The following is a 12,114-nucleotide window of genomic DNA, read 5'->3' on the forward strand; positions in this document are numbered from 1 at the left end:
TTGGTTTACAAACTCTTTAGGTCAGAAAACATGCATTTCTTTCCCTCTGACACTTACTATTGGAAACTGCATATTATTCAAAATACTTTTTGATTAAAAAAAATGTCATTTACTTAAAAGCTATTATCAAATTTATATGTTATATCATTTAATTTTCAGAATTATCCTGCAAGATAAATTTTTTTCTGGCTTCATTCACTTTATTTTTCTCATAAAACTAGGTAGTGGCTACCAGCTAGAGCCTGGGCTATCTGCATGAAAAGTCTGAAAGTTCGCCAGTGAACTCCTGATATGGAGACTTGGTGAACACTTGATAACGAGGTTAGGGGTGAACTGCCTATAGATCTTGGAAATGGCATCAAAAGTGGCTTCAATGAAGTTGCCCAGGTTGGTGGTGCAGCCCTCATGAGAAGTGTAGCAGTTGTCAGTTCCGGCCATCAGCAGTAGCTTCTTGGGCACAGGGGCTGAGATGATGCCAGTACGCCCGGGGCAGGGATGAGAGGTACGAGCACACAGCCACAGCGGGCAGTCACCTTGCAGGGGATGGTATGGGGCTTGCTGATCTTGTTACCACAGGAGCCTCATCCAGCAGGGTCAGTGGAGAGCTGGCCAGGATGATGGCCCCACAGATGGCAATGGCTACCTCCTCAGAGGACTTGACACCCAGTGCAATATGCCTGTCGTAATCCCCAGGGGGGAACAAATGTCTTCAACCTGGTTCGCTAGCCAGCACAGGTCTGCTTCTGCACAGCCACAATCTTCAAATGCTGGGAAAGACTGAGGGCAGGAGGAGAAGGGGACAACAGAGGATGAGATGATTGAATGGCATCACCGACTCAATGGACGTGAGTTTGAGCAAACTCCAGGACATGGTGAAGGACAGGGAAGCCTGGAGTGCTGCAGTCATGGGGTCATAAAGAGTTGGACACAACCAAGCCACTGAAAAACAATCTTCAAAACTCTGTCCTTGAGAGATGCTCCCAGGAAAAAGTCAATGATTCCTTGATGAGCAAAGAAAAGAGATAGATCTCCAAAGACGCAATTTCCTGTCCTTAATCAGGCAGAACAGCTTGGTAATAGGGAGCCACTCTTTGTCCTTGCCTCCATAAGCTCTCCAGCTGAAACCTAGGTCCCAGATGCCATTACAGAAGCCTCCACAGAAGCTATTGTGGCTTCCCATTTCAGGGCTCCCAGAGCCTCAAGCCCTCCTGCAGCACCAGCATCATCTACCGCTTTTTATTTTTATGGAGAAGAGCAAGAGAAATATCATCATCATTTTACAAATGAGGAAGCTAAATGGATTAAATGAGTTGCTCAAAGCCACACAGATCAGAAATGGTGGTTTTAATGGTCATTTTTATTCACCAGCCTACAAAGAATTAATGAGACTGGTTGTGTAACTGCACCTTCATTTTTATATCCTTGCTACTCAAAATGTGATTGACAGATGATCAATCATAATGGCATCACGTGGAAGACTGTAAGAATGCAGTCTCAGGCCCATCTTACACCTAAGAAATCAGAACTTACATTATGAGCACTCACCCCAAATATTCTTACAGACATTAACGATTCAGAAGCACCAATCACTTTCAGTTTTAATCCTAGGTTCATTGTGTTTCCTGTTTTTTTCAAAACTTCCTAGTTTATACAATTTACCTCAGACACACAGAAAATTGATGCTTATTATGACATGCAATTGATAAGCAGATGAAAGCCTACAATTATGGATTTGGGCATATCTATCCCAGAAGAACAGTAGAATCTTCCCTAACTTTCTTCTTTTCTTGTTTTTCCATCTCCTCCAATCATTCTTCGAAAGAAGAGGGTTGGTTAAAAGTCTGAGTGATTCACAGATGTGAAAATATTTTGAGTGCCTCTCATTAGGATTCTTAGATTGTAAGGAATAAAGTATGACTCAAGTTAGTGACAAAGAGGGGCAGCTTAAGAACACATCTGGAATGGTTTAAGTAGTGGGCTAAGTACATCATGGTACTAAACACAGTCCTCACGGAAGTGCTTCTGAACTCCGTGTCCTTTACAGACCTCAGGGGCAGGGCTTTGGGGGTCTTCTCCTAGTGATCTACCATTAATGAAGTTTAGCCACTCCATCTCCTCTCTCCCCATCACTAAAGTTACCATTGTCTATTCCTGTGTCATGACTTTAAACCCAACTCTGACCTTGATCAAAGCACGCGCTTTCAAAGTATTATCACACACTCATGGTGGTGGTTCTAAGTAAAGTGACTGAAATGGGCCGTTCTACTCATTCAGTATCTATTTTCTAGCATGGTTAGAACTTGGCAAAGGTTGAACTAGAGTGAATATTAAAGATTATACTGATTATACTATTATTATCAGATTATTATGCTGCATACATTTGCAGGGAAAGTATTTTTAAAAGCACTTTTAAAAAAGAGCAAGTGGGAAAACTGGGTAATAGGTGGGAGGAAATATCTAAAAAGGTCATTTCTAAGATTCGTCTTGGTGTCCTCTATCTTGGAGGAGAACTGAGCTTATAGTAAATATACAGCAAGGAGTTGTTCTTATTTTTGCTTTCTCTTTGAATCAGTTGATTAGGAACAATTACCAGCACAGAATATTCACCACAGGGCTCTGGAGAAAACATAGGGAGAGCACAAGAGTCAGCTCTTGACTTCTTTTTCTGAACGATGGAATTGTTTTTCCCTCTTCTATCTGTTGGGTGGCTTTGTAAGGAAGAATGTTCACCCTCATGGCACCTCAACACTGACAAGAAATTCATGTAGCTGGAAATTCAATAGCTAGTTTTTAGTTTGTTCTTCCTTTCAAAGAAATCTTATGCAATACGCCTACTCCTATATCAGCAGCAGATGACATATCTATAGCATATTTGCTCAACATACTTACTACTTTCTGGGTCCATCACAAATGGCAATCCATTTTGGCAGATGGACCCAGAAAATGAAAGCTTCTTTGGGAATTAGACTTAATAGAACTAATTTAGATCTCATGGAGGGAACTGGAGCAAAAGCCACTAGTACAAATAAACACTTTGGTTTGTTTTCATCAGGTAGGTTACTTTGATCCACACTTGCTTAGGCTATTTCTCGTTCAAATGAATAGTCCTTCTAGAACCTATATTATTTTTCTCTAAATATTACATATCATGAAAGAGAAAAATGATCAAAGAGTAAACTTCCAAAATGGTCACCAAACTAGCAGTGGATTTTAGAAGTGACAAAGGTAAGAGTGGGAGACTTTCGCAACTGTCTATAATCTCCTTTAGGCCAACTGGTATTATCCCCTCATAGACATACAGTCTTACTATTAAAACAGTAGGATCACACAATTTCTCTGCTATCTCTTTTGATCAGACTGCCACCTACAATCTGCTACAAAACAGAAATTTTAGAAGTACCATTGTTGCTCTTCCATCAACATTAGCTGGAATAGTCAATTGTTAATAGTCAACTGTCACAAATACGTTCCTAATGGTTTGTTATCCTTGACTCTCTTGCTCAGGACAAAAAAGAAAATAGTAAAAGATCTCTGACAAGTTCCTCTGGTGCAGACTTAGTCAAAGATGTTTTCCTCTTTTTTTAGCCATGTTGTGGACTTTTCCAAATATAAGAAAAGCAACCGTCAGAAGCCAGAAGAATCTCCAGATTCAGGGATGTTGTTATAACTGGGTCAGTTGAGCCTGCTTTCAGCTCATTCCACACTGCAAAGCTGTCATAAGACCAACAGTTTCTTTGGAGCAAATACATTCAAATACCACCAGGTTGTAAGCCTAGGGCTGCAAAAGGTAATCCAGTGTCAGTGAGCACATCGTGTTGAAGAAGCGTCATAATAATTGTATAGACAGCAAAAGATTGCTTTTCACTACCATGCAGCAGCCAATATATAAGGCAAATGCAAACAAGCTATTGTCACCTACCAGGATTGAAACCCAAGAGTAAAAACTCCTAAGCTGTTCATTACAAGCTTAAGTGAACCCATTAGACTTACATTAGACTTAAGAGAAAAGAGAAAATAGTGCTACCGAACTGTCAGGGATATAAAATTTCCAAATACAAGAGAAAGATCACCACAAATTCAAGAGCTGAGCCTTATTGTATTATCTATTGTATTTTCAATTTGGAAAATTCATAAAGCCAACACGGGTATTGCTTTTATGAACTTGTTAAAAGAGATGACAGAAGAAATATCTTAGCATCATTTCCATATTTGTCTTTGCTTTTTATTTTTTTCCTGCTAGGAGTACTGCTGAGACAAAATGGGATTCAGAAGGAACTTGTTTGTTTCTAGTGTATCTGGTGCTGATCAAAAAGAATCAAACAGAAAAGAAACCCATGGTAAAATTTTGAAACCTCATTTTTGTCAGAAGTTTATTTTGATTTTATTATGTTTGATGCTAGTGAGGGATAAGACAGACATGAAAGGTTTTGAGTATAGATTTTCAGAACTGAGTGATGAGCAAAACTGACAATTCATATTCTTATCAAATCCTTTTGAGTCTTACAAAATAGAAGTTTTCTTGAATTTTCTGACATTTTCACATCTCATCCTGCCCCAAACTTGGAGACTCTGACAAACATAAGAGTTGGAAAATATTAGTAAGAAAAAATTTTCAGCAACAGACTTGTTTAGGAAAAAAAAATTCTTATTTAGTTGAGGTTGAAGTCTCTCTTTATTGTTTTTGGCTTCACAAGGGTATTTGACCTAAAATCTAACTATCATAAATAAAGAACTGAAGCAGAACATAAATTACAATGCTGAGACAGACTTTTATATTGCTCGTTTCAGGTTAAAATACAAACCCAAATCAAGAGAAAGTTATCTATGTTGTCTGGGAACTGGTTGCATTTTTGCATAGCCAGGTGATCCCAGGAAATCTTCAAGATGATTACTCCTAGATTTTAAAAAAAAATTACAAAGCAAAGAAACAACTGAATAATCTTTGTGTGTTCTGCACATGGCTCTCGGAAGTCCTCTAAGCTCTTTTGACTTTCTTTGGCAAAATGAAAACTTTCCAGTTCAAGGATGCTTTCTTCTTCATCATGTCATCATTGGGCTATCATTACCACTCTTATGACTACCACAATTATCTGAATATTTAATAAGTGTACATCTAATGAGCTCCATTAGGCAGTGGAAGCATGAAAGACCTCCACGTCATTAGGCAGGGTAAGTTATCAGAGTTAATCAACAACTGATGGCTGTGGTATCTTCCTATTCCTATTGCATCAGCTCCACGGATGCCACATGATTCAGGAAGACAGCTCCCAACTCAGAGAGCTCCGAGGATATTATGGTTTCTGAGAACTGAGCAAGCATTCTCTCATGAAATTCTATGCTCCTTCTCAAAAGCACTCCCTCTCTTACGGATACAATCTCAGAAAACAACTGAACAGTCTGTGAGTTGGAATCATGAGACAAATAGTGGAGGGAATTATATGCAGCAACCAACAGGATTGTTTCTTATACTGTGCAGTCTGGAAGGGGACTATAATTTTAACCATATTCCCAATGCAAGAACAGATCTAAAGAGTGTTAACACCACTGATGTTAAGTGTGTGGCCTGCCTTTGGAATGCATCACACCATTTAGAGAACTGTTTGGAACACTACAGGAGAAATGTATGAGCAAAGCGGGCTTGAAGGGGTACTGGCTTTAATTTTCATTTCTTCTGAATTAGACTGCATTCTAACATCTCAAGTGTACAGACTAGTCTACAAAGAGGGAAATAATTACAAAAGTGTTCCAGTCACCGCTGCATATGGCCAGGCTGCTTGCTAGAAGCAAGGATAGGCGACAGTGCAGAGTGGCAAGAACATTTTGTCCTGCATTAAGCCCTGCTTCCCTCAGAGGTGGTGTGTCAGACGCCTGGTACCCTGGTTCTTCGAGCCGGTGAGCCAATTAGCACATTCCCTAGTCTGGAACTGTGGTTGCTGTGTATGTGATCTGCATACTGATTCAGCTGAGATTTGACCTTCTGGGTGGAGAAAACAAGAATCCCAGGTGAGAAAGAACATTGGCCTAGATTTTCCTATCCTTCTCCCCTGTTCTTTATTTCCAGGCATACCAAATATTTTTTTCTGACTAATTTAGAAACTAGAAAGCAGTTCTATTTCAATTGAAATTTTAGATCAATGTATATGCTAAAAACTATTAAAAATCATGATTTTGACTTCCCTCTGGAAATGTCAAAAATGCAAAGCAGGTAGTTCCTTGTAATAGTGACACCCTTGGCCCACATGAGGGCAGTACTAGGTAGTCAAAAGTCTCTAGGAGCTTCCAGGGTATGCAAGAGTCTGGCTGGAGATGAAATGTGAACGCTTAAGGCAGAATCAGGTTAGTTTTTCATAAGCACGAGATTCCTTAAAGCCAATCATTACACTGTTCTAAATGTTCCTGCTGAAGGAATTAGGAAGGAAAAATGTCTACCAAATTTTCCACCTGCTGGTGCAATCACTTGCCAAGAGATGTTGGAGAAAGTTTTTGATTATTCTATTTAATGCTACTTTAAACATGCAAAATATGAAACAGACAAACAGACCATTTTTTAAAATTACATTAATTTATGCTATTCTACATTTGTTTGGAACAGTAAAGGTATATCTTAGGTACAGATTTTCAGTTTCTTATTGTCTGATATGATGAGTTTTTTTTTTTTTTTTTGATAAATTTTCAAATAAAGAATTCTAGGGAAGATGGAAATATAAGTGCACATCCATTGCCAGTGGAATTATACCAGTATATTTAGTGCATGGAAGTTATAAGTGGCTTAATGACATTGAACAAGTCTTCTTCAGACAGGTCTCTTTAAACAGTTACATAAATGAACATTGGTGTAATTATGCATTCATGTGATCTGAAGAGTTTTCAATGTTGGGAGGAGAAATCTTTTCTACCAAGATTGTTAGGATAGATAATTTTGGTTATCTGTTAGGCATTCTTTAGAAATTCAAGCAAAGACCCACTTTTTAGATGGTGAGGTCCCATTCCAACCTCCAGACCACAGACTTGGAATTAGCTGATAGGCTCCTGATAACCTGAGGTCACGTCAAAGCAGGGGCAAAAGACTCTACTAGCCTGGGGCACAGCATTAGATGCAAGCTGGCCAACTTCGTAGAGAGGACTCAATGGGCTCCCATGGTGAGAGTCTGCACTGACCTGAAGAGAAGAGCATTTGCCTCTGATGTCATTCACATCGGCTCTTGAAGTCCTTCTCCCTCTCTGAACCTCCTTCCTTCTCTTCCTTCCCTAGTCTCTGATCTCTGGGATAAAATGAAACACTGAACTCCCTCCAACTTCTCCCTTAACTTTATCCCCTATTCTGCTGATACACATACCGGAACATTCATTCACACCCGTGGAAACTGTTTATCCCTGAGGGGATCATTTGGTACTCAAATGGCTCCCCATCTTGTGCCAGAACAATAAGATTATTGGAGAAAACTCAGTGCCTGCCTTTACATTCATTTTCAAAATCTCGTTAGTACAAAGGTTATTTCTCCCATTAAATGGCTACTTAGAATAAGGTATATTAAGAAGTGCATCTTTTTGCTTGCTTTAAAATGGTAGCTTGGAATAGCATGATAGGAACTGTCTTCCTGTTCCATGAATGCTTTAAACATGGGAAGGATCTATTTGCTTTGCCTCTGTCTGGGATTTGGCAAGTAAAATTTCCCTGACTGATTTTTCCCTTCTAGTTTAGAAAATGACTAAAATGACTATGCATTTGAATCTTGCCATAAGGTTACCTCAGTGTCATCTGGCAAGTTGTGATAAGCCAGTGTTATGTAAAAATTGCTGCCCCACCCCAACCCTTCTGGAAGTCAGTACACAAGCCCCATTAACACTTGAGCATTATTATACAATCGCTTTGTCTGTGTGGCTATACTATTTTAATGAGCATACAGGGAAGTGAATTGCATAGAAGATGTAGTGATAAACAACAGATTAATCTTTTTAATAACTTGGGACTTTGGCTGGCTGGATTTTAATTTTCCCCTCTTCTAAAATACTAAGTAGAATCTATAACATGGTAAAATGGTTTCCTATTGCTTTTGGGGTAGAGAAGACGGGATTAAGTTTAACCTATCTCTTTTCACTTGTCAGGTCCCTTAGGGCACCCACATTAAAGCGCGGGCTCCTTTGTGTTTTCTGCTCTCGCAGCACCAGGCTCCCACCTCCCACTTCTTCCCACCCCACTTATTTCTTCCTCTTCCTAGTTCTAAGTTGATCATTAGCAAGAGAGAGGAATGAATAAAAAGAGAAAGACAAAAAGTAATTAATTCACTGAAGTGCAGCTGCAAATGAATTTTTGATATAAATTATTAATTTTCTCTTTAATATTTCTGCATTGATACTGCTCTGTATCTGGGGATCGGGAGCGAGAGACTTCGCTTCAGAGCAACAGCGCCTTGGGTAGAGACAGCAGCGCCTCACAGTAGCTAGAGGGCCTTGGGCTAACATGACACGACTCCCGCTCACCAGCACCATGCTTTCAGCCAGCAGCATTTCAGACACGCGTGGGTTTTAAAGTCTACGGTGGGGAGAGCAGGCACGGAGGATCGGAAGAGTTGCAATAAAAGAGGTCGAATGCCTTATCTTCCGTGTCTTCTGGTGTCAGCTTCCTAAAATACTGAGACCAAGACAAAAGCTTAACATGTATGATGATTCTTAAGGAAAAAGGTGGCAGCGCAAATTTTGCTCACGTAGGAGGGAGGAAAAAAAATGCTGGATTGTGAAGCAGAAGTTAGAGTAGGTAGGACTGGGTGTCAAAGGCATGATAAAGAGCTACAACTCTTTGCGCTTGCTGACCAAGCCTGAGCAGAGGTCTGGGAATGGTTGTGGGGTGACAAGACCACAGGACTCCTGGACTACCTCCTCTGGGGTCCACATCTTCAGTCGGCTCTAAACCCAGATTACAGAGAGCACCTTTCATCACTCTCCTTGCTCAAATCAAATGTTATCAGGAAATCTGCTTTTCTTGACCTCAGCAGCATGTGGATGGAATGTAAACCTAAGCATGCTATGGAAAAACTAAAAATAGTAACAGAAAGCAATAGCACTGCTTCTGTGTTCAAAGATGTTGGCTCTAAATGGCAGAGGAACGATTGTTTCCACTTAAAGTGATTGATATGTCTACATACACTTGAGAGATAGAATTTCATTACCTATTCTTTCTGCGGGGACTGACTGAACACAGTTTCAAAGGAAATAGGGAGCATATTTGTATAACAGAGTACCACTTTCTTCCACAAAATGGAGAGAAAAAAAAAAGGCCACCATATAAAGGGAAAAATTGTTGATGTTAAATAAAGAAAATAAAGATATTGAAAGAGTGAAGAAATTACTACCACAGAAGAACGTTCAATGCATACAGTAATTAGGCTTTTAGCTTTCTGTTCAATGACAGTGAAATATTTCTATTGGTTCACTTGCAGAAGTATTTATTTTTAAATTACCTGTAAGGATTAAGCACAGAAAAAAATAAGGATTACAAAAGGCAACCTAACAAAATTCAATTTATTCCATAATAATACTTAAGAACTAATGCTTTCATTTTGTGTAAGGCATTTTGAAGACTTGGAAACTCAAGTTTCCCAATATCTTGTAGATGATTTTAGAAGAGAAAATTAAGAAATTCAAACTCTAATGTGGGGTCAAACATAAGAGAAAACAACTTAATGAGCTCCTAAAAATGCAATGTTCTTTTATAAAATGAGAAATCCTCCTGTAACCTAAAAAATCTGTTTTTTTCTCAAATATTTTTCTCTAATACTGTTTGGTTACCTCCTAAAGTCATTATTTCCAGCAGTCACAGAAATCCTCAGCTGTGTAGGCGGTCCCAGTAAATTTAGCAGCCAAGCCACATTGTGACATGTTAAGAATAGGCGTCCATAAATCTTCTCCAGCTTCTCTTGAAAAGATTAAATCTTTCTTTTCAAGAATTTGCTAAATTTCTGGAAATGCTGTAATATAATAAATGACTTGTAGACAAGTCTGAAGAGAGAGTAGAAGATAATGGAATCCCTTTTCTCACAAACCAAAGCAGAAGCTGAGGAAACTTCTGGACTTTTCACTTTACCCAGTAGTAAAAGGGGGAGCAGCTGCTTGCAGTAGCTCTTGAACACGAGCAGAGCCCTGTCAACACCTCCAAAGCAGCCCCTCTGTTGTTAAGACAGGTTCAGGGATGGAACCCGGGTCTCCTACATTGCAGGCGGATTCTTTACCAGCTGAGCCACCAGGAAGCACTTCAAACAAAAGAGAGCTTCAAGAATCTGAATTTCATTGTTCTTCCTTATACATATTTGAGGAAGATGATTTAGGATCATTTACTCTGTCCCCCCAAATATACTTCAAATATATTTCCTAAGCTTCCTCTGAATAGGAGGGCTTCCCTTGTGGCTCAGATGATAAAGAATCCACCTGCAATGCAGGAGACGTGGGTTCAATCCCTGGGTTGGGAAGATCCCCTGGAGAAGGGAAAGGCTATCGACTCCAGTATTCTGGCCTGGAGAAATTGGAGAATACTTCAAATATATTTCTTAACCTTCCTCTGAATAGGAAGGGCTCACTGCATTAAGCTATACATGGAGAAGGCTTTATCTACTTAATATGTGTCTCTGTTAGTTTGGGCTGCCTTAACAAAATGCCATAGACTGGTGGCTTAATACCAACAGAATTTTATTTTTCCCAGTGCTAGAGGCTGGAAGTCTGATACTAGAGTGCCAGTATGAATGGGCTCTGATGAAAGCCTTCTTCTCATGTGCATACTTCTCACTGCATCCTCCCAGGGTGGAAAGAGGCTAGTGAGCTGTCCAGAGTCTCTTTTATAAGAGTGTTAATCCCATTGGTGAGGGTTCCAACCCTCATGATCAAATCACCTCCCAAAGGTCCCACTTCCTAATACCATCCCACTGGAAGTTAGCATTTTAACATATGAATTTTGAGAGGACAGAAATATCTAATCTATAACAATGTGAGTAGGAGAAGCCTAGACTGTCTAGCATAAGCAGATGAGGAATTTACTCACAGAATACTGGACAGGTAAGAGAACTGAAGAGAGGGACTGAATGGGCTCTGGGAAAGAGGGATGCAAAGTTGCTTCAACGTAGTCAAAAGAAGGACATTCTCACTGGGGTTTGCAACATGGACGACTGCATCAGCTGTTTTCAAAGCATGTATTTTGAAACTTTGATACTTCTAAATGTCAAGGAAATACAGTCTAACTTACCAGGAGTCATGGGTTCTCTCACTGGCTGAGGAGGGCACAGCCATCAGGGTCATGTGGAATGATAAAGGCAGAGTTCCCTGGAAGAAAAAAAAAAAATACTCCTCTTACTGAAAGAAGAAAGTGGGGATTTTGAACAGCAAGAAATGGACATATAGGAAAAAAGAAATAATGCCACAAGAAAGCAAGTTTAGCCACTCAGTCAGATAATTCTGGTTTAAAAAGCTAATCTTCAACTCTCATTAGCACTTGCTCCTTTCCCCTATACTGCATTTTTCCTAAAATAAGTAAAGTTGCTCTTATAACTCATAGAAACTTATATCCCATTTGATGGAACAGTAGAGAAGAGTCTGAGAAAGAATAGGAATGCTTGGCCAGGTACACACTGGCTCGAGATACCATGTGAAACCATATCAACTAGACAGATCCATACATATTAGACACTTTAATCTAGACATAGCTCCAAACTCACTGAAAGACCCTAAAACCACATGGTTATTCTTCTCTCAAACCTCTGAGTATCTTCTGGCTCTTACCTTAAGAGGTAGAGTCTTGCTATTTTATTTTAGATCATTCTGTTACCAGGATGTCTATTTAACTGCAATCTATTGGCACTACTCTTTTGTTAAAAGTCCCCCGAAGTGTGGTTATGTTGTGACCCTCAGCATCTACAGTTTCAAGATTAGTTTCTCAGGACATCACTTTGGACAATAAATGTTTTTTCTCCTCTCCAGCAACCTCCAACCCCACATGCCAAGTCTGACTCATAAAAAAAGGACCTACAACCTGAAGAAATGGTTCTTGAGAAAATACATTTTCACCTAGGGAAAAATATATATCTCAGTTCCACTAGTCTCTGAGCTCCTTATTTATCCCTATATCCTTGA

At 39.5% G+C, this 12,114-nt stretch overlaps 1 pseudogene; it reads right to left on the reverse strand.

Moving 5' to 3' along the window:
• Positions 1 to 247: 247 nt before the first annotated feature.
• LOC136146966 (small ribosomal subunit protein uS5 pseudogene) lies at positions 248 to 1,180 on the reverse strand (annotated as a pseudogene).
• Positions 1,181 to 12,114: the final 10,934 nt, after the last annotated feature.

Source organism: Muntiacus reevesi, chromosome 15 (assembly GCF_963930625.1).
Source record: "Muntiacus reevesi chromosome 15, mMunRee1.1, whole genome shotgun sequence".
NCBI classification, from domain to species: Eukaryota; Metazoa; Chordata; class Mammalia; order Artiodactyla; family Cervidae; genus Muntiacus; species Muntiacus reevesi.